We start from the raw sequence: 24599 nt of genomic DNA on the forward strand, positions 1-24599 counted from the left end.
ATAAGCAATATCCCTTATCATCTGAAAAAAGTAATGGTTAATTTAGAAATATTTGTAATGAGGAGAAAGAATTATTACCATGAATAATCTCTAAAAGTTTCAATATTGAAAACCAAGAGAAGAAAAATTTTGGAAAAAAGTTCATACCTATTTGGAAATTAATTTTTTCCTGTGTTTCATCAGTGTCCATGAAATTACTATTTATTTCTAAGTATTAGCTCTCTATTAGGAAATTCATATTTGCATTTTTAGGGAATTAGCTACAGTAAAACAACATATTTTGGAACTGTTAATTTGGTGGCCTACTTGTGTTAGGGAAAATAATATTCAGGATACTTTTTAAAGAATGATAAGGCAGATTTTATTTAGGGAGACTATCAGTAGTTATAGGAACTACTGTAGTTTGCTTTTGCAGGGTGGGGAGAGAAATCGGGCTCATCTCTGAATACAACAAGAAAAAGTGGGAATTTATAGCCAAGGACCAGGGCAGGGATCGGTGAAAAGAATACAGTAATTTTTTTTAAATTAATAATATATATTTTTTTTATTTTTCAGTTATAATTGGCATACAGTACTATATTAGTTTCAGGCATACAACATAGTGATTAGACATCTGTATAACTCACCATGTTATCACCCCAATAAGTCTAGTGCCCCCCTGACACCATACATCATTATCAAAATATTATACGCTATTTTCCTTCTATTATACTTTCTATCTCCATGACTATTTTATAACTACCAATTTGTATTTCTTATTCTCTTCTCCCTTTTTCACTGACTTCCCCAACTCCCCTCCCCTCTGGTAATCCTCATAATGTATCTATGAGTTTGTTTCTGTTTTTTGTTTGTTTATTTTGTTCTTTAGATTCCACATATACATGCAATCATCTGGCATTTTTCTTCTTCTATCTTCTTAAAAAAGTTCCTCCAACATTTTCTGTAATACTGGCTTGGTGGTGATGAATTCCTTTAGCTTTCTCTTGTCTGGAAAGCTCTTTATCTGTCCTTTGATTATAAATGATAACTTTTCTGGGTAAAGTAATCTTGTTGTAGGTCCTGGGTTTTTATCTCTTTGATAAAAATCTGTAGTTTCCGTTGAGAAATCAGTTGACAGTCTTCTGAGCATCCCCTTATATGTCACTTATTGCTTTCCTCTTGTTGCTTTTAAGATTCTCTCTTTGATTTAACCTTTGGCATTTTAATAATGCTGTGTCTTGATGTGGACCTCTTTGGGTTCATCTTGTTTAGAACTCTCTGAACTTCCTGGGGTTGTATGTCTAGTTCCCTCACCAAATTAGGGAAGTTTTCCATCATTATTTCTGCAAATAGGTTTTCAACACCTTGTGCTCTCTCTTCTTCTGGTACCCCTATGATGAGAAAGTTGGTATGCTTGATGTTGTCAAGGAGACTTCTTAAGCTATCTATATTATTATTATTTTTTGGGATTCCTTTTTCTCATTACTGTTCTGATTGGGTGTCTTCTGCTACCCCATCTTCTATGTCACTGATTCAATCCTTCATTTCATGCACTCTGTTCATTCCCTCTAATGTACTCTTCATCTCAGATATTGTATTCTTCATTACTGATTGGCTCCCTATTGTGTTTTCCATCTCCATTTTTAGGCTTTTTTTTTTTTATCTCTTTGTTAAAGTTCTCACTGAGTTCATCTATTCTTTCCCTGAGTTCCTTGAGCATCTTTATAACCAGTGTTTTGAACTCTGCATCTAATATATTGCTGGTCTCCATTTTGTTTAGGTGTTTTTTTTCCTAGAGCTTTGCTCTGTTCTTTCATGTGGGACATGTTTCTTTGTTTCCCCATTTTGGCTGCCTCCCTGTGTCTGTTTCTATGTATTAGGGCACCTAATTCTCTTGGTCTTACTAGAGTGGCTTTATGTAACAGGTGTGCTATGGGTCCCCTTGTCACAGACCTGGGTGGGGTCCAGCTGCAGGCCAAGTTCAGCAGCAGCCTGTGTACTTTCAAGACCAGTTGGTAATAGTCACCAAGCAATCCACATATAGCTGCCACTTGTGCTGGACTTATAGGTGTCTCGAGGGGCCAAGTCAGAAATTGAGGCCCGCTGCCACTGGTGCAGCACTTGAGGCTGCTCAGCAAGAGGTACAGGGCATGCCGAGGCGTGATGCTGGGTTTTATGAGCCTTTGAGAGATTTTATGAAAGTTCTCAGCAGGAACCAAGACAGCCAATTTATATGGAATAAATCACTGGAAGCAGCTTTGGTGGAAGGACCTGCGTTATTCAGGTCGATGACACCTGCGTCTGCAGGCTGGGTCAGGGGAGGGCTCAACAAAGAAACAATGGCTTCTGCCTGAAACTTTGTGTGGGAGCCAGCTGCCCTTGCGGCGCTAGCCCTGAAGCTAGACACCTCAGCACCTCACCATATGTCCCTGGTGCCTCTTGAGCAGCAATGCCAGCACTGGAGCTCAGAGAGAGTAAGTCCATCAGTGAATAAAGCCTGCTGTGGCATGGGCCCTTTAAGAGGAACATCTCTGCTTCCCGCAACCCCCATCTCAGTCACAATCTCCACTGGTTTTCACAGCCAGAGGTTGTGTGGACTTCTCTTCCCGGCACTGGAACCCTGGGCTGGAGAGCCCAGGGTGGGCCCAGGATCCCTTGCTCCTCAGATTGAGGAGGTGGCTCCACAACCAAGATAACCCTCCTTATTCTCCATCGCCATATGTGGTTGTGAGATGGGACTGTTTCATGTCTCCACCCCTCCTACCGTTTTGAGATGACCTGTTCATTAAGGTGACCTAGTTGTAGGGCTTCTGTTCAGTCAGACCACTGGCAACTCCACGTACTGATTCCTCTGTAGTTTTAGTATAATTTTGGTGTGGTTGCTAGAGGAGGCATGCACAACCTCTACCTTCATTGCCATCTTGAAGGAAATATAGAAATTTTTTGCTGTTCTGGGGAGTTTGGTTCCAGGACTCATTTATAACATTCTGTAGTATTTGCATAAAACTTATGCACATCTTTCCATATACTTTAAATCATCTCTATATTATAATTTGTAATACGATGTAAATGTTATATAAATAATTGTTCTATTGTATTGTTTAGAGAATAATGACAAGAAAAAATCTATACAGGTTAAATATAGACACAATTATCCTAGGCCTAACTACAGTCACGTGTTGCTTAAAAATGGAATATGTTCTGAGAAATGTATTAATAAGTGATGTCATGGTTCCGTGAATATCAGAGTGCACTTACACAAGCCTACATGGTATACTACTACACACCTAGGCTATATGGTATAGCCAATGCCTCCTAGGCTACAAGCCTGTATAGCATGTTACTGTACTAAGCAACACAAGGTTAAATCACGCACAAGAAAAATGATGCAACTAAGAGATGCGGTAAACACAAGATGTATGAAGCTGCTGCCTCTGTAACACAACTACTTTTTTATAGCAAACGTTTTTTTAAGTAGAGATGTAGCCTCTAAAATAATAAAGTGTATAGTACAATAAATACACAATATTTATTGTACTATAGTCACTTATTATCACTACTAAGTATTGTGTACTGTACATATTATATGTGCTATGCTGTTAAATGACTGAAATGCAGTAGATTTGTTTACACCAGCATCAGCATCACCACAAACATGTGAGTAATGTGTGCACTGCAACGTTTACAACAGCTATGATGTCAGTAGGTGATAGGAATTTTTTAGTTCTGTAATCTTGTAGGACCACTGTGTTACATGTGGTCCATCATTAACCAAAATGTGGTTATGCAGCACATGACTATACATAGTACACGTCAACAACAGTGTAACTTTGTTTGGAATATTTCCCATATGGTCAGTCGTTTTCAAAGATATGAAATCTGGGGATACAAAGGACAGACTGTATTGTTAAGTGAACATCTCAATGGTTAAACCTACATAAGAGGATTCTTCTGAAGGTAGGCCGAGGTGGTCAGATATCACCTGAGAGACAGCGGAGTATTAACAACCTGATTAGATATTGAGGGTGGTGAGATAGGCGGAGTATTCAGTTAAACTGATTTCACAGAATTTTTGCTAAAATTGGGCAATGCAGAGAGGAATGCAGAAGCCTAAAAGTCAAGGCCTCATTGAGAAAGAGCTCAGAGGTGCCTGAGTACAGTTTGTTCCAGGAGAGCATCTTTGTTACTTGTTAAATTCATCAAGACTAAGTATGTGCAGGATTTCAAAAAAAAAAAAAAAATACAAATACAAATAGAAGCACAGAACTTTAAATATACCAAAACCATAAAAAAGTTAATGTTAATATTTATAGTGAGGTCCTAATGTTCAAACAGATTTAGTATAAAGTAAACTGAGTTTTGGGCAAAAGACTAAATTTCCCTTTTTCTCTGCTTTATAACCAGGGATTAGTACCATATTGCCTGTACATTAAATAAAAAGACCTGACCTTCCATAAATAAAAAGACCACATTTTATTTGTCCAAAGTGTCTTATACTTTCTCTTCCCACTCCAGCATATTGCAGATTTGCACTATACTGAGTTGTGTGGTCTGCATAGATATCTAAAAGAATGTGAACTGCAGATTAAAATTGCGTCTCATTATTAAATGGGCAGTGAGGGCGGGGGCATATTTTCCATGTTTATGAAGGAATACCAGAGATTTCTATTTTCTCCAGCTTTAATTGATTGCATCTCTTTCTCTTACATAGCTAATTCAAATTATTTGTGCCTCTAGAGTATGCAATATGAGCCAAAAGTTGCACTACACCCTAATACTGTTTGCAAACTCTCTAAGTGATTCTTGCCAGGAACCAGCACTCAAGGGGAAAGTTAATATTCCAGGATATTCAAATAGCTTGATTTGATTTCATTTTGAAAGAAATCTTTGTCAAGCTAAAGATATATTAATGTTGTTTATATTAATTTGCATGTTTCTTTCTTGTCTTTTCTCTCTTTAGGCAGACTGAGATACCTGTATAATATTTAAATATTAGAACATTTCCTGACCCTATAGATATAGAGGATCTTAGTCTTCACGGGTGCAAATGACATTTACATGTGAAGAAAGCCTAGATGAAATTACATAGCCTAGAATTGACCACTTTCTTCTTTTCTTGGGGTTTGGGAAAGGATATCTATTACAAATAATCTCTGATTTAATAATGATGACATATATTGTTTCTGAAAAGTATCTGAACTACTCTGTTCACTTAGTCCAAAAAACAGGCAAATCTTTATGTTATGCTTAAGATGTACATAAAATGAAACTGATATTACAACTCTAGTGATATAGCATAGTCAGTTTGAATGACTGATAAAAATTCACTAGTTTTCTTCTTTAAAAAGTTTATCCATGATGCACAAAGTTTAGAATGACTGTATGTTCTTTCTACCTCCAGATTACATAAACATATTGGGAAGCCTCTGTTCTTTTCAAATGATGAATGGCACATTATTCTGAGACATTTAGATGAAAGTTATGAAGGAGAGCAGGTACTCGGATAACATGGTTTTATTCAATGTAGTTTTATTATAATGATGATAAAATGCCTTAGAAATTAAAGCTTGTTTCTGTCAATTAACCTGTGGTAAAATTGGTTTTATTATACATCTTTTCTCTTAAGGTTGCAGAATCTATTGGCAACCTTCAAGGCTTACTGTAGTTGTTTGCAAATGTAGTTGCTGATTTTTTTTTCCCCTGTGGTTTCTTTTTGTGTGATATCCTCTTAAATTGGAAGGAGAGTGGATATATTAAGACATTTAAGCAACTTACATGGTTAGGCAAATTTAGCATGAGCTGATATTTATATAACCAAGCAAAAACAATAAATGTGAGGATGAGGGAGAGCCAGAAATAAAGCTAAGAGTGCACACCATAATGTAATATTCTACCCATAGAGTGAGCATAGGGGAGATGAATGACTTTGCATTTCTTCATTTGCTTATTATCATAACAACTATCCATACTTAACTCATAAAGTCCATAGCACTGATATTTTTTTCACTTCCTATTATATTGTAAAGTGATTTATTTTCAATACATCTATTTTGGGCTCATGTGGTAGTGTTACATAGTTCTTTTTCTGTTCTTTTTTTTTTGTACTTTTTACTATGTCGAAGCCTTGGTTATGTACCAGAGGGGCAGCAGCTCACACTCTGGGGAAGAAATTCAGTGATTCATGAATGTACACAGAAATGAACAAAGGCTATTTGTTCTCGAGGATAGTGCAAAGATTCCACTCTTAGTGTTATAGATATTTGAAAGTGAAATGGGTTCTCATTTTGGCATTTTACCAGAAATCTCTAGTTTTATTGAAGTTCATAAAGCCAATACTATTTATATTCATGTGCTTTATATGAGAAGTTAAAAGAGCTAAAAAAGTGTTTGCATAGCTTACCATGTGTGGTGGCATTTTCTTTTTAAATCGAGTCAATTTTAAGAACAAATATTATGTCCAGTTTCAAAACATTATTTTAAAAATAACCTTATGTTGTTTTCTAATTAACAAAACAAATGCATGTGCATTAAAGAAAATTTAGATAATACAGCCATGCTAGAAGAAAAGGAATGAAGCAATAGTTCAGTTTCTCATTCCACATTAAAAATGATATATATGTAATTATATGTCATATATACATATACATACATTTTTTTAAAAGACATGTATATTTACCACATATAATGCATATATAGGGCATGTAATAAATATATAACATATAATATGTAAACTCTTTAATCAACCATAATAACATGGATATCTTTATGGCGATAGTTTCATCAATATTCTCTTCCTTTTTTTTCCCTTCAAATAATGATAATAAAAGAGTCAAACAGAAAAATCTGGGAAACTGGTTTGAATTAATAGTTTCATTTCTTCTAAAGACAAAAGTATTGATTTTACTGTTATAAATTTTAAACGTTTTCTGATTGGTGAAAATAAAAGGTTCATAAGAGATAACCAAGTATATACTGAAAACTGGCTGGTGTAAAAATAAGTTTTAATAATACCTGTTTAAATAGAAAGACATTAACTAGCAAGAGCTTTGTGCATAACGGGGAAGTGAGAGTACATTGTAAAATATTAAAATGTGTTGATTGAAAAAAATGTCATACCAATCTATTTTTCTATGATAACCATAGAACTAGCAGAGTTTGGGCACATCCCTCAGGAAAAACTTTGAAAATTACAATAAACATTATCTAATGTATATCTCAAGTCTGTGCATCTACTCTTATATCATTAACACTCTGAAGTCCATCCAAATGTAACAACAACAACAAAAAATATTGAAAGCAGATAAATTGTAGAAGGTAAATGCATATGCTATTATCTTTGAATATTCTGTACCCTCTATTTAGAATTATACCGCCGCACACTCTTGCCATGTATGCATTTAGGAAGTACTTATTTCATGCCATTATCCAGACCAGATAGTTCTGTAGAAATGATAGAAATATTAGAAATAACAGTCTCTGTCCTCATGGAGCTTACATTCGATTCCTAATTTATTATTTAATTTCACATATTACTTTGTTTGTGAAGCATTTTCCAACACCAAAGCTAAGATAATCTCTCCACATGTTTCCATAGCTCTTCAAAGATTTATCAATTGTCACACTTATAATGTGCAATGTTTTAAAATCAGTCTTATTCACTATACCGTGAGCTCCTTGGCAGCAAGTTTGTGGGATTACTCTTTAAAGCTCCAGTGGCTCACAAAGTGCACAGTTCAAAATAAATTCTTGATAAATGCTTATACAATCAATGAGTGAATCAATCAATGAATAAATGATAAATGAATCTACAGAGTATTTTTAGCAGAATAAACTAAAATTTATATTCTAAAATTTAATGTTTAAAGTAGTTATAATTAAAAGTTTATGAAATAATGAAGGTACACTTGTATTTGTATACTAAATCCTGGAATTTGGAAACAAAATATAATGTTAAGACAGTAATACAGCCCTTTTTTTTTTTTTTTTTTGGTAAAATTAGTAAGAAAAGGTTTAGATTTCCCTCTAAAAGTATTACTTGAAATTAATGAACTGTGGTGGCGATGCTAAGGTTGTTCAGTATAATCTGTTTTACTTGTTAAATTGTTTATCATGTAAGGTCCTACACATCTCTTTCTGTGGGATGCACATCCCTTACCATTCCTGCATTGCTTTCTCTGGTGAATACTCTCTCCAAACACAGAGGCACCTCAGAGTTAATAGGTGTGCTTAGTACTCTTACTGCCCTTCACTCTGATCAAGCCACTCTCCTTCTCTCTCTTTTTATTTCTATTTACTGATATTTTTCTGTTTGATCTTCTTTAAACAACATGTGGACTTACTTCACTACTAGCCTCACAGTCTTTCTCCTACTAACATTATCTGGCTCTTTTACTATCATGCATCTTCAACATTCAATGGACTCTGCTTTTCCTTTTCTTACTCTTATAAAGTTCATTTCTTAAAAATTATGTATATTAAGTACCCATTTGAATTGTCATACACTGGAATTTTTAAGCACAATTGCATTCACAGTCATGACCTATAGTGTCTTACTCCTTGAACGTAACTTGCTCAATGTTCCTCCCTTCCCCCATTCAGTCGCACAGAAACTTGTTCTACAAACACAAACACATTCACACAAAGAAAATAAAATTATTTTATTCTCCCTTGTCTTTCCAGTTTTTATGCATTTTTCTGCCACCTTAAATTTTTCCAGGATATCCTTTCCACTCTCCCTTCATTGTTTCCCATTTATTCTTGACTTCTTCCCTTCGTCTTCTAACTCTATTAGAGTAGTAGAACAGTTGTAAATATCACGGTGACTTCCTAGAATAGAATCCAGTGGACACCTCACTCTCACTGTCTTTATCCTATGCTTTCTCTCAGTAGATTTAAAACTCTTGTCAACCCCTTCCTTATAAAGAAACTCTGTTCCTGTTGACTTCTAAGACATCATACTTTGTTTTTCCATTACTGTTGTCCACTTGCTAGATGGTCATATCCATTCCCATGGATCTCTGTGCTGACGACTCCGATATTTATGTTTCTGTCTTTGTTCTGCTCAAAATTCAGGCTCTATTGTCATGAATATAACTACCTCTTGACTTCTCTCTCATACAGCATTTCAAACTTCACCTACATGAAATAGAACTAACTCTTAATTTCCCTTCACAATCCCATAATGCTTGTTTCAATATTACCTGTGTTAATAATAACATCATCTTCCACCCTGCTGCTCAACCCCCCAACTCACATCCAATGAATCTCTTAATCATTTCATTAAGCCTACTAAATATGTCTTGAATCTGCTGCCATATATCAGTATCTTCTTCTGCTTCTTGACTGGGGACACCTAGGCTCTCTTAGTGTTAAAGCTTCCCGTCAGATCATACTGCCCCAATTCTTATACCTTTCTAATCCAACTGTCAGCCAACTTTTCTTATAAATGAACAAATCATAAACATTTAGGATAAATATCCATATAGTCTCTCTGTTGCAACTTCTCAACTCTGCCTTTGTACATGAAACAGTCATAGACAATATACAAAAGAATGGGTATGATTGTGTTCTAATAAAACTTCATTTACAAACAGATGGTAAGCCCCTACCATACTGTAGCTAGAGTGAATGCTTAAATGCAAATATTATCTTGTCACTCCCTTGCTGAACATATACATTCAATGATTTCTTACTTCATTTGAAATAAAATCCAAAATTTTTATGTGGCTTTCAAAGTACTGTATGACTTGGCCTTTTCTTGCTTTTCTTCTTTATCTGAGGTCATATCCTCCTCAATCACCATTTTTATTTAAATTTCTTAAGCATAGGCGGCATTCAGGACCAGCTATATAATATGTAAGGCTCAGTGAAAAATTAAAGTGCAGGGCCCTCATTCAACAATTAAGAATTGCAAAATGCAACAGAGTGTTAAACCAAGCATACAGTCTTCTGAGCATGAGGTCATGTGCAGCTACACAAATTGCACACCTGTGAATCCTGCATTTCCACCTTATAGTATTTGAGTATGCTTTCTGGAGCCTTGAAATGTACCCTCCATTCCTTCCTGCATCACCACCACTGCTGCTCTTTCTTATCTTTAATTTCAAATTGAAAATGATGTTTCCTCAGATAGACCTTTCTAACCACCTCACCTAAAGTAGAGCCTTCCCCCATAACCACATCATATATATTTTTGATTTTCTATCAAAGTACGCTTTTCATTTATTTTACAGCAATTGCCATTATTTAAAATGATGTATTTCTTATTTGAACTATAGAGTGAAATGTGATGACATGATAATAATCATTGACTCTTGTACCAATGACCCATAACAATCGTGAATTTATAATAAAAAGCAGCTACTAAGAAAAATGAAAATAAATTGGAGTGATAGCTTAATTTTTTTCAGAATCATATTTCTACCTTATTATTTGGGGGCTATGTAGAAGAAACATTTCTTGGATACTAACTAAGTCAATTATATTCCATAATGAGAGACCCTGGACAAGTAAATTAAAATAATAAATTTCTTTTTTATTCATTATTCTTACAAGGATCTATTGAAGTGCTAAAATAAAAACAAACATTTTTAAAGATAAACTCAAAACAGAATGAATTTTTAGAAAATAGAAAGTCAATGTTTTTAGAAACTAAATTTAGACCATTTATAATAAATGCAAAATTTTACATATATAGATAACCTAGATGATACAGATGTATCTCTAATAACAGGAAGCATGTATATTTTCTTGTAAATTTTTTTTTTCCTGCAAAGGCAGAAAGAGATATTTCCAGAATTTATTAAGACATATTGTAACTTCCTGGAGTATACTTTATGATATAGCAAGTGGTATCTTTAGTTTGACATTTAAAAACAATTTAAAAATTATAATTAGTATGAAATATTTCCATATTAATAATATAAAGTCTGAAAATATATTAAATATAATTTTTATATTTGAAATTTTTCATAAATTTTCCATAAAGAGCTGAGATAGTTAAATCAGCTTTTAATTTTTGTTAATGATTCAGATTAGAAATGGAGATCTAGAAAACAGATTCAGTTCCAATAGATTTTTCTCTTCAATATAAGTTTATAGATATATATTACTTATTAAATAATTAATAATATATATTATGGATATCAGACCTATGAAAAGTTTTGGTATTTTTCTATCAACATTTATGAGCTGGAATTTTAACATTGTTCTAACATGCAATTAAGCATTTTGATATGCTCAGGAAAAACAGACATTTTTAGATGAAAAGCACTATAGGACTTTTTGTAGCTCTATGGGTATTTTTAAAGTATGCATCATACAAATTAATTTTACTATTTAAATTTATCACCACCAAAACCAACACCTTAAAATCCCATTGAAGAACCGAGTTGGAATTTTGGATGATCTTAAATTGAATCAGCTATTAAACACTGTTTTTTAAATGATATAATCCTAAATACAAAAATTAGTTTTTAAGTAAAATAGAGAATTAAGCTTTCTCCAAATGCTTTACTAAAACATAAGCTTTTCAGTGATTTTGCCACCAACTTACTTATTACTTTTGAAGTATTTGTACCTACTTTTATTGTTTTGTTTTGGAAATTAGCATATAAAGGCATAATTACTGGAGTTAGGGCAGCTGGCTTTGAGTTCTGATTCTGCTACAAACTAGCTGTCACCATGGCCAGGCTATTTAGTTTCTGTAAATTTCAGTTTTCTGTGTGGAACAGCCCTAGAAGTTCATGGCTGCATAACTGAGAGGGTGGTTGTAAGAACCAAATAAGATAATATATGTATAATCTCTTGACTTACATAAATGATATTGCTAATGTTAGTATTGTGCCTAATGATTTTGTAAGACTCTGAAATCATGACTGAAAAGTTTTATTGTTTTTGATTCACTGTAATATGCTCATTCTGTAGGACCCCCCCCCCCCCGCCCTCCAATTCTCAGTTTTTACTCCTTTTATTTGTTCTTTATTACTTTTTGCATCCTGTCCATGATGGATCCCTTGTCATTTTCTGTACTGCCAGTTTGGAAATATCCCAGAGTATATCATTACGTAGGTTCAACCAGACTTTGATGATAGCTATTTTGTTGGATGAGGGCTATTCCGTTGATTTGTTACATGTTACATAGGAATAGATACCTGGAGACACATATTTGTTAACTTACTGATATAGCTTGCAGTTGCAGGTGATGGTTTACACAGTTTAACATCATTTTCAACTCTCTGGTTGAGAATATTTCAAACCATTTCCTTGATATGAGTGAGTTCTACATATTTTATTCCCTTATGTTTAACTTTTTACAACCTCGCTGGGTTTCATTTAATGGAAGTGTTCTGATTAGCCTACTCTGTTGACAACTTTTAACTCCATTTAGATTTCATACCTATATTGCTCTGTTTTTATTATTATATAATGTACTTGAAATGAATTTCTATTCCCAAACTACATTTCTCTTTTCCTCTCAAACCAAAAAAAAAGGAGTAATAATTGCAAAATTATATTATTTTCCTGTTAATCTTCTATATTTCTATAATAGCACATGAAAATAAATTGGTGATTTGTAAGAGGATCTTCTGTTGAAATCATTAAAGATAAATTGTGTCATTCACACATAATATTTGCCTAGAAAAGAGGTGAAAATTGTCCTCATTTGTCACTTCAATAGTACATAATCAATATTCTTTGATTATATAACTAGTATTCTATAAATTTATTCTAAGAAAATTATCAAGAATTCACATGGAGATTCATGTGCAAAGATATTCATTGGACTATTATTTATAACAGAGATAAATTGGAAACAAAATTAATAGTCTATATTGAAGAAACACTTGATTAAATTATGAAACAGTGATATATCTTAATGCGATATTGTTATTAAAGCATGTATTCATTGGTACACTTTTAGGATATAGTATAAAGGCTATATATATTTATATATTCAGTGTGATTCAGGTATAAAAAATATAATGTATATGAGACTAGTTGGGAATAAAACAAAATACTAGTAATGAATGCCATCAGAGTGTGATGATACAGATTTAAAATTTTCCTTAATTTATATTTTTCCCTACTTCCTTAAATTTGTAATGAATATATGAAAGTTCAAGAAAGGACCATTATCTTTAATTAAAATACAACGTGTAGTCAAAATAAGATTTTTCCCCTTGTATGTTATATTTTTTCAAAGACAAAAATTTCTACATGAAAATAAAGAATAGTTCCCTTCCTCTATATGCTATGGTACTTTTTTTCAGAGACAAAATTGTAATTAGGTTAGGCATTATTATTTTACATTTCTATTATATACATTATTGTGTCATAAATATATGTCACTGTAGCAGTAGTAGGAGTAGCAGTGTGTTCTGAAACCAAAAGACTAGGCAAATTGAGACTACAGAATAGAGCAGTAATTAAGCAAGTCACCATAATAATCTTTATAGTCAGTCACACATTGCTATCCGAAAATGGTTGAGATGTCCCATGACACATGACAAGTGAGAAGCAGATTTAAGCTTTTTGATATACAGATCAGAATGATTTTACATTACCTTCCAAATGCAGTTGTATGTATAATACACCAATTGTTCTTTAGTCATATTAGACAAAATGTACACTTAGAAATACTACAGCACCAATAGGAGGCATTTGGGGTATGGAAAGTTGCATATTTGTTCATTTAGACTTATATTCTTCTAAGAAACATGTATTGGTAATCATCTGCCATAGCTACTGTGTTGTCCACAGGAAGAAGAGTTCTTATTTGTTCTGACAACACTGAACCTTTTCATTATTTTACTAATCTATCAAAATATTTCTCTTGTTTTATTTTTCTCATATTCCATATGTAATTGATTTAGTATGGATGCTATTGTCATAATTTTACTTTTAAAGCAAGAATATAAAATAACCATATCTATTTAATTTATAAATGATTTTCCAGTTATTTTTTTCTTTAAAGATATTTTAAACAGAAACTCCATCTGATACTGAAAACATGATCTTCACAGACATGCAACTATATTATTACATTTTTATTTGTTCATTTATTTAAAATTTATTTATTGAGTAACAGTTATATGTCTGGCAGTATCATATATGATGAATAGTGTGTAAAATAAAAGTTATTTCTCTGCTCAAGGGTCTTTATAGTCTAGTGGGAGAATGGAGATTCATCTGTTAATGCAATTTATAATACCATATTTGTTTCCCTTTGGAAAATTACCTTTAAATAGATTTTATATTCACTTTAGTGAAAAACTGATCTCGTTTTTTGCGTCAAAAGAAAAAAACGTAGGATGTTTCTACACGTCTAGAAAAGGATTTTTACAAAACAAGTTTGTCTTGTGGAAGACTACTATATTTCAAGACAGTATACGCTAACTGAAATATAAAAGGTCAGTATTTGGGTCGTGAGTAGACACATGAAATATACCTTTTTAAACACAAGACAAAATACTATAAAGAAGCCATAATCTCCATGATAGTGAATATTCTGGGTAAAAAAATAGTATATATATACCTCTAGATGTTAGGAACTACTATTAAACATTGAGTGATGAAAATTCATTGTGTTTAGTGGGGGAGGAGCACATCCACTTAACATTTTAATAAAAATGCACATTATTATTTTGATAACTACTCTGAGGAATCAAGTGGTTTAAATGACCTTAGAAGAGTAAAAACTCACTTTTTATTCCTGGCTTTTTAGTCCTCTATGAATAATTAAGGGATTCATCAATTATATGTCACATATCAATAGAGCTGGGGAAAAAATTATTAAAGCCTCTCAAGTGCATCCCTTTTGAAAAAAATAATAAAAATTAATAAAGCCTCTCAAGTATATCTCTTTTGAAAAAAAAACCTACAAAACTCAATTTATTGTATATTCTAGACCCTCTATACTTAGTTCAATTCCAGAAAAAAATGTATACTTATGCCAAGTACAGCAAAGAGTTTTGAATTTCAAAAATAAAAAAGCAACCATCTATATTTTCTTATTCTCACAATTTTTCTTTTAAGAACTCCAATTACCTGATTTTATTAAGAAAAAGAAGGTAATTTATATTGATAATCTAATAATATCCTTCACTAACTTGACTAAACCATTAGTAAGTTTAGTCCAGATCTAACAATGGCTTTGATTATTGAATTATCTTTGCAGTCAATGGTCCTAAAAAATTAGTTTTATTTGTAGATAAAGTGTACATATATCCTTGGTTAAGTAATCATCTTGCTAATTTTCAGTCAATATCCAAGTGGTAACACAATTTTTCAAGGCTTAGTGTCCTATATAAGTGTTCGAAAATAATATAAATATTTTACTTTAGCAATATAATAGTTACACACTTTTACTATTCCCCAGCATTTTGTAAAGAACTATTGATATTTGAGGAATTGAAAATAGTCCTAACCACTGAGAAGCATTCATCCTTGCAAGAAAAATAAAGGATTACAAATAAAGTAGCATATGACGTGTAATACTAGATGATAACATAGTGAATGTAGGAAATGAAAAATTCAGAATACTAAAGGAATTTAGTTGAAGGAATAAGGCAGTGAGTTCAAACTTGCATTTAGGATGTGAGTTATTGAAAAGAAGGCAGGAAACCGTCTGACTTTTTCAATAACTTGATACTGATCATTTTCACTTAGGAATCTTGTTTCCGATTCAGATTTATTTTTTGATATTGTAGGTAGCGCTAATTAGAAATTTTTAAGCAAAGGAACCAAAATTGTTTTATAGTACTCTATTGTTTTTCAGTACTCTTTCAAATATAGCCATTCCACACTAGCATCTTTTAAAACTATTCCAATGAGATTTTTGAAAAGTTTGAGAGAAACATGGGTGCTTTTTATCTGGTCTTAACCTTTATTTATTCACCATATCAGATTAGATACACATGTTTTCTAACTTTCTGGGTCATTTACTGATTTCCTATACTAGCTTAAAAATAATTAGTAACACTGCTTCATTTTTATGCTTCCTATTCTTTTCAGCTTTCCTCTTCTTCGGTTCATTCAAGCTTCCAAGCTGCGAGAATGTTGATCACTGATAGCTATATCCATCTTTCCGTCTTCTATGTTCTCAGCAGAGTGTGTTGTGTAAAGTAGTACATAATATATAGTATCAGCAAATATGTTGAATTAGACTACTGTAATGGTAGCATATGGATTTAAAAAAAAGTTTTCTTTGATTTTGACTCATCTAAGAATAATCGCCAATATCTTAATAACAGACATCAAATATATTGTAATTTTGAAGATAATTCCTCATTTTATTTTATTTTTTTCACCTCTGGCCCTCCAATTGGATAGACTTAGGATTTTCTAAAAGAAATGATTATGTCATTGTACTCTTATTTATTTTAAAACACTATTTAGAACATAATAAATTTTAGAAAGATTTATAATAGTAGCAAACCCCTCATCCCACATATGTATATAACATAAAAAGTACTATAAAATGTGGACACATTAAAATGCACTAATTTATTTTGTGCTTCTAATTAGTGACCAATCCATATAACAAATACTTTTAAAATCTTTCTCATTACAAGTTAACTAGTGTGCGACAGTCCTCAACCAGCACTTGTACTCATTATCATACACGTAGCCACCTGAAGAGCTTTTGTATGCCCAATTTACTGTTTCAAACAAACATTTTTAGCTATTGCATGTTAGCACATCTTGATAGATGACAGTTAAATTTTTGCAGCATTTCTGTCACATTTAAAAAGCAATGTTTGTGCAATTATTTGACCAATTGCATTTTTTATTGCCCTCAATATTTTATATTAGAAAGTGAAAATCAAAAAATTATTTTGCTGACACAAGTAATAAAGAGCAATTTTCTTGTACTTAGTAAAATAGGACAAAGATGAAAATAATTAAGTATGCCAAGGATGACATATTTTTAGACTCAGATCTTTTTAGACTTATACAAATTATAGGTATTTTTAACTATGAAGAAAAAATTAAGGTCATACATAAAAATCTGGTAATATAGTAGTAGGTTATATTTAAAAATTGAGATGGAACTTGGGAGTTTATATATATAAATATAAATATATGTAGCTTATAGAGAGATTTATATATAATTTTATATTATATATATAGAGAATATAAACAGAATGTTCACATTTTGTTCATTAATTTTCTTGTATAATATTTTTAAGATATTGTAGAGCTAAGCAACTGAAAATTCAATAAAGGTAATTTTAAAAGCACTGAATTCTATTTTTAAAATGTATAGTTTTTTCTTTTCTGTTTTTCATTGTATCATTGCAAATTTTATGATACATCAGTATAAAAGTCACTTTTATAAAATTTATAAAAAATCCAAGAAAGGTCTTGTCTTTCAAACAGAATATTTTTTTTTAATTCTCCAAATTTAAAGTTTGGGTCATTGACAATTAAATATTTATTTTAAATATGTAAACTGTTTTATCATTGTCAATGTTTACATTCTACTCTTCCAACTTTTGAACATAGCTTTTTTAAATGATTTCATTTTTTGTATTTACCTGTATTTCTTACTCTTACTTTTAATACCTAACATTTTAACTGCTTTTTTCTTTAAATTAGTTTCAATACATCTTGATCATCTAAATTTTTTAAGATTTTATGTTTTCTTTGTTGATTTCATATTCTTCACATCACACCGCCTTGAAGGTAAATGTATTTGGGTTTTAAAAATTTGTTGTTTTCACATAAGCCCATCTTGCTATTTTAACAATTAGTCAAGTAATATAGAATAAGTGAGCTGGCCTTTGTTTTTCTACTTCAATTCAATACTTTAATTATCTTTTCTGATTTTCAGTCAATGAATGTAGTTTGTTCAAATGCTCACTTAATCTGTACTAGTGGATCTAATATTAAATTTCAAACATATAGGAGTTATCATATTAATGTTTAAATTTCATGCTGGGAAGACATATGTATAAGTACAAAATTAAATGCAGCAGTGAATCATAAAATGTCTTATTTGTTTGTATCACAGTTCTTTAAATTTTATCTATGCTTACCATCTCTTTGTATTCAGACAGTTATTTATCTACTAGCAAATATACATTATGATATGCTATTCATCTGGAAATTGTTTTAAAAAGACAACATTCTTTTTTAATGTTGTGAAAAATAATTTTTATAAGCCCATTATTATCATGGACTGGTTTATTTGAATCTGCATTTCATACTGAGGGATTTTTATGTTTTCATGAGTAAAATAATTGTAAATAGATTTTCTGTGTCCATAAAGTTTCTGTAACTCTTTGTTCCCTGCTGCCTAGGAAAACACCTTAAAAAAAAAAAAAAAAAAACCTTAGATTTCTCTGCATTTTAATAAATCATTTCTTATCAGTTAAATGCTTAGTAATCAGTTATCGTGTTATAAGAGCAACAAGTGGGTTTAATAAATAGAACAGAAATACTTTGCATAAGCTTGACTAATAGTTCTTTGAATCTTGGCACACTCTTACAAAATTACATATTTTAGCCCCTAGCCCTCTGGGAGATTTACACTTAAAACAGACATTGTTTGAGAAATATTAGAACAGGATTCACAGTCAAAACAAAACACTGTACTTCTCCACCCCCAAAGATGGCCGTATTCTAATCCCTGCAACCTTTGAATATTTTACATTACATGGCAAGGTGAACTTTGTAGATGCAATTGAGTTTTTGAGGTGAGGAGATTATTTTGGGTGAGTTGGATTCACTTAAATAATCACAGAGTTCTTATAAGTGAAAGAGGAAGGCAAAGAGAAAATGAAATGTAATGATAGAAACAGGTCAGAGAGAGAGAAAGAATGAATTTGAAGATGCTACAGTTCTGACTTTGTAAGTGCTGTAAGAGGCCATGATCCAAGCACTATATAGGCAACTTGTAGAAACTAGAAAAATCAAGGTAATGGGCTTTCCCATAGACCCTCCAGAAGAAACACAGCCCTGTAGACACCTTGATTTTGTTTTTTGTCCTGTAAAAAACCATTTCAATCTCTGACCTCTACAAACTGTAAGATGAGAGATTTGTGCTGTTTTAAACCACTGTTTGTGGCCATTTGTTACTATAGCAATAGGAAACTGATATAATCATTCATATATAGGAGGATGAACTATAGGAAAAAAAGGCAAGCCAGAGTTTAATTATCAAGTAGACAAAGTTCATTCTTGGTATCTCCCTTCCTCTGTTGGATATTGTCTAATGAGAGATGAACTATATCTCTGGACCTTTCCTCAATGCCTCAACACAAGCATCTTGTCCAAATCACCCGTTCCTTTCTACCCCAGCATCCCTGATCTTTTTTTCTTTAACACCTTACTGTTCCCCAGCCATCTCCATTATACCTCTCCCCCACCTCATCTCCAAAACATTACATTTACTCTCTGTGCCTGCAACTTATAAAGTAGTTATCCGATATTTTTTTTTTTCATGAGATTGTGTCTGTTGCTATTAATCTCTTCATAGCTATTCTCTAACCTAATACTAAGATAGTTCAAACCTTCTCATGGAGATTATAAGTAAAACCTATATATGCAGAGGATTCTAATTCAAACCTACTTATAGAAAGGGTGTTTAAGGTAAGCAGACCTTTCTGACCTACTTATATCACTCAGTTTACCACTAGTGTGAGACTATTAGAACTAATTTAAGAAAGAATTGGGAAAATTGGTAGTAGTTGGCTATTTGAAGTAACTGATTAAAACTTTTACAGAGCAACTGAAATGTAAAAAATATTGGTGCAAACCATAAAAAACAAAATATACAAGGAGCATCAGTTATATAATGTACTCTGAACTTTTATTTCAGAAAACAATAAAAACAATAATAGGACCTAGTATATCCTAAGTACTATTCTAAATAATTTACATGTGCACACTTAATTAATACTTGCAACAGCTCTGCCCCAACTCAATACAAAAGGAAACCAAAGGAGGAAAGAAGTAAGGTGATTTTCACAAGGTCGTACGATGGGCAAGTGGCAGAGTGGGCAAACTGTGTATATTTCTTGCACCATGTGCATTCATGCATGTACTATATATATTCACAAAATCATCTATAGTGAATAACATTTTTACTAGTGCTTTGAGGTATCCTTTGACAGATTGCTAATATAATTATAAATAATATCAAACATATCTCTTACACTGGTTGCAGTATAATTTGGAGCATGAACTTGGGAGCCAGGCTGTCTGTATTCAGTTCCAAGTTTTCATTGCTCAATTTTAAAGCATATCATTTAACCATATGTGCTTCAGTAGCTTGGGATAATAAAGCGAGTTTCACAGTTGTTAGCAGGATTCGAAGAGTTAATCTATGTAAAGTATTTTGGAACAAGTTAAGTACTGTGTCAGTGTTAGCTATTATAATTATTATTTTAATTGAGGTAAAATTATATACATATTTAGTTTAATAATATATATACTTCTAAAAAATCATTTATTTATTTCATCTATCCCAAATACACATTTTGGTTCCCCTTATCATCAATGTCAAATAAAATAATCTTAGGTAACCTAATCTGCACAATTATGTAATTATGTGCAACAAAATTGAGATTGTTTCAAAGTAGAAATGACAAAATCAAGTTATTGTAGAGTGGAGTTTTCCTTCCCTCTGAAGGTAGTCAAGAGGCTCACACAAGAAATGAACATGTTGGACGCAGTTCCATAGTGTAGCAGTTAGCACGTCTGCTTTACACACAGAAGGTCCTGGATTTGTGCCCCAGTGGAATCGTGAGCCATGGTCTATGGCCCTACAACCCTGAGTAAGCCCAATCCTTTCTGATTTTGGAAGCTAAGCAGGGTTGGGCCTAGTTAGTACTGGATGGGAGATCACCTAGGAAGACTAGGTGCCTTAGGCATTAATAATAATAAATAATTTTAAAAAATGAACATGTCAATGGAATAAACAATGCTTTAAATAGGCAATTCTTAAACTTTAAAGTATATAACAATGATCTAGAGGACTTGTTAAAGCACAGAATGCTGGTCTGCATTCACACAGTATCTTAGGCAGTAGGTCTAGGAGGGGCCTGATAATCTGCATTTATAAAAGTGCCAGGCAATGATGCTGTTGGCCTAAGGGTTATCCTTTGAGAAACACTGCTTTAAATTTTTAAACAATATCAGAACCAATTCTGTGAAAAACATTATTAAAAAAATGTTTTTTTTTTCCTGGCTTTCATTTTAAATAACCCTAGATTAGACTAATACTGCATTAGGTTAGAAGATTTTGACATACTAACACCTATCAGAATATCAAGATTATAGATTTTAAAGATTTTCTATTGCAAGAAATTAAGGGGTACTTTTAAATGTCACTTGATTAAGTGATTTATTGAAAACAAAAATGGTTATGAATTTTTATTAGGTATTCTTTACCAGTGCCACTAAGCTATTTCTTTGTCTAGAAATATCTATCTTCCCTGATCTGGTAGCTAAACTCATTTAAAAATTATTTTTAATATTATTTTTTTCTGAGGTGCCTTCTCTGATACATAAGAAGTTAGTCTCCTTTTCTAACATGTAACACATAAAATATACTTCAATTGATGCACTGCCCAACTTGTTGTTTAATTTGTTAATTTGTACATTTATTCCCCTTTATAGAATGTGAGCTCTTATTTGTCTTTATAATTCTAGCAACAAGGTCAGCTCCCAGAATATGACAGGCACTAAATACATGTTAGATGAAAGACTATATGAATAAATAAATGATGCCTAGTGAATTGTGATAAATTTTGACACCTGTTAAAGAAGATAAATAATATATATCCTTATAGAGATTATATATATAAATGATTATATAGACAAAATTAAATAGATTATGTATATACGATAGATTACATATATAAAATAAATAGAAATTATATATAAATAAGTACATAAAGATTATATATAGAGATTATATGTAAACATATATATGGGGGTGAGGAGAAGGGTGAGTACGTAGCTATGATGGCTATTGAAACGCTCTTTATCAAGACCATGACCACTATTGAACATTATATACTCAAGAAACATCATTTAATATTAATAGGAGTCTCATGATGAAACCAGAAGCCCAAAACAGTCCATAGGTCCTTACAAATTCAAAATATTTGCATATTTCCTTCTTTTGTAACACGAATATCTGCGTAGTGGTCCTGGTTTCCTGGAAAAGCTTAGGTACTTATAAAACTTTGTAACAATTTGTATGTTCTGCATATGTGGGCTACTTTTAAAGAGACCTAAGTCTTACCTATCTTCACTGTTGCAAGGATTTTGAGTGAATTGTTAGCATTTTAACGTTCAGAAATTACATTTATTTTTATTTTTTATTTTTTTAAACTTTATTAGGGTAACATTGGTTAATACAATTATGTAATTTTCAGGTGTACATTATAATTTTGACATCTATATGTTCTATTGCGTGATTGTCACTGAGTCCAATTTCCTTCAGCTACTATATATTTGATCCCCTTTACCCACTTCACCCTCCCCCAACCCCTTACATTTGACTCCCTTTACCCTGTCTACCTCTCTTCTCCTTCCCCAACTCCTAACCTCTGGTAACCACTAGTCCATTGTCCATGTCCCTGAGGCTCTGTTCGTCCTGTTCATTTGTTGCTTTTAGGTTTATATCCCACATATAAGTAATATCATGTGATTTTCAACTTTTTCAGTCTGACTTATTTCACTTAGTATGATTATCTTGAGGTCTATACAAGTTGTCGCAAATGGCAGTATTTCATCTCTTCTTATGGCTGAGTAATATTCCATTGTATATATGTACTATAGCTCCTTTATCCAATCATCTATCCTAGGACACTTCAGTTGCTTCCATATCTTGGCCACTGTGAATAGTGCTGCTATGAACATTGGTATGCAAATAGCTTTTCGGATATGGGTTTTCAAGTCTTTGGGGTAAATATCTAGTAGAAGGATTACTGGATCATATGGTAGATCCATTCTTAGGTTTTTGAGGAACCCTCATATTGTTTTCCATTGTGGCTGCACCAATTTGCAGTCCCGCCAGCAGTGTATGAGGATTCCTTTTTCTCCGCATTCTCTCCAACATTTATTATACTTGTTCTAGCATTTATATTTTTAATTTTATGTTTATCATGGCTTATTCAGTTGCATTTAGGCTACTTTATCAACTTCTTTAGCTCGATTTAGGTTGAGTCTTAGAAGCTATGTCTGACAATCAATATGTTGATGCATATTAGGTATACACATATTTTTGTTTGTGCTCAAACACATTTACTAACTGAGTAACTCAGATTTTAGGCACGTTTTAATTTCTACATTATGTTGATTATTCTGATCAGCTTTTTGAGGCTCATCTAGTAGGCCATAAGGTGTTTGATAGTAAGTGCTGATGGGGAAACTAGGAAAAGGTAGTTGTAACCAACAAAGTGAAAATATTTAATCCGTACTTAACGTGCACTGAAAATATTAGAATCCTGTTAACTCTTCAACAATACAAGGATTAGGAGTACAATGCCCCCCCAGTCAAAATCCATATAACTTTTGACTTTCCAAAACTTAAGTTGTCCTTTTGTCCCTCAGTATTCACAAGGGATAACCTTACAAATAACAAAATCTATAGATGTTCAAGTCCTTTATATAAAATGGCATAGAACATCCACATAGTCTGTGTCTATATCCAGGGATTCCTAAATGCACACTGAAAATAGTATATTCTGTCTGAGGTTGGTTGAATCCCAGATACAAACCAGGGAGTACAGAGTACTACCTACTTATTTTTTTAAAATCTAGCTAGAAGTGAACCAGCACAGTTCAAACCAAGTTACATTGATTTAGATAACTAAATTTTGCTGAATTATAATTATACTCTGAGTATGTGTCTCTGTCAGTTTAGGCTCTATTACAAAGTGCCACAGACCAGGTGGCTTAAACATCTAACGTTTATTCTCAAAGTTCTGGGGGTTAGGAAGTCTAAGATAGAGATGATAGCAGATTCGGTTATCGGTGAGGATTCTCTTCCTGGCTTGCAAACAGCTGTCTTCTTGCTGTATCCTCACATAGCAGAGAGAGGAAACTTCAGTGTCTCTTCCTCTTCTTATAAAAGCACTGATTCCATCTTGGGAGCTTCACACTTGTGACCTCATCTAAAAGTAATTACTTCCTGAGGCATAACATTTGAAGTTTAGAGCTTCAGTCTATAGCAGTATGTATTGAGAACTGATTATTTAGATAAAGCGTGAAAAGAACATCAAATCTTCTTCTCTTGACATATGAAAATGTTTAATATAATTATACATCAATTTATTGTAAGAGAGTTATCCTGATTATAGGTATGCTTCCAATACCACCTTTTCATTCTATGTATTATTTGAAAATCCATTGTTATTAGAGCAGCCCAATAAAAAATGGATGTATATGTTATAAGAAAAATTTCAGAGCTTAATTATTACTAATAAGATGATAAAATCCAGCCCACAAGTGACCCTTCTGGAAAATTTCTTAGTTCAGCTCCAGTGCAGCATAGCTGTTGGTAAATGGTTGCTAATAAGTAGGAAGGATAGAGAAAAATTAAATATGCATCATTAATCCATGGAATGAGAAAGAGGATTTATGCCATTTTTTTCAACCAC

At 32.4% G+C, this 24599-nt stretch overlaps 1 protein-coding gene and 1 pseudogene across 2 annotated transcripts in view; both read left to right on the forward strand.

Moving 5' to 3' along the window:
• The window catches only part of NAALADL2 (N-acetylated alpha-linked acidic dipeptidase like 2), a 798563-nt gene that overhangs the window by 246090 nt on the left and 527874 nt on the right, over positions 1-24599 (forward strand). The window lies entirely within an intron of this gene.
• LOC118602107 lies at positions 20741-20858 on the forward strand (annotated as a pseudogene).

The sequence above is a fragment of the Rousettus aegyptiacus genome, unplaced genomic scaffold (assembly GCF_014176215.1).
Source record: "Rousettus aegyptiacus isolate mRouAeg1 unplaced genomic scaffold, mRouAeg1.p scaffold_m13_p_4, whole genome shotgun sequence".
NCBI lineage: Eukaryota > Metazoa > Chordata > Mammalia > Chiroptera > Pteropodidae > Rousettus > Rousettus aegyptiacus.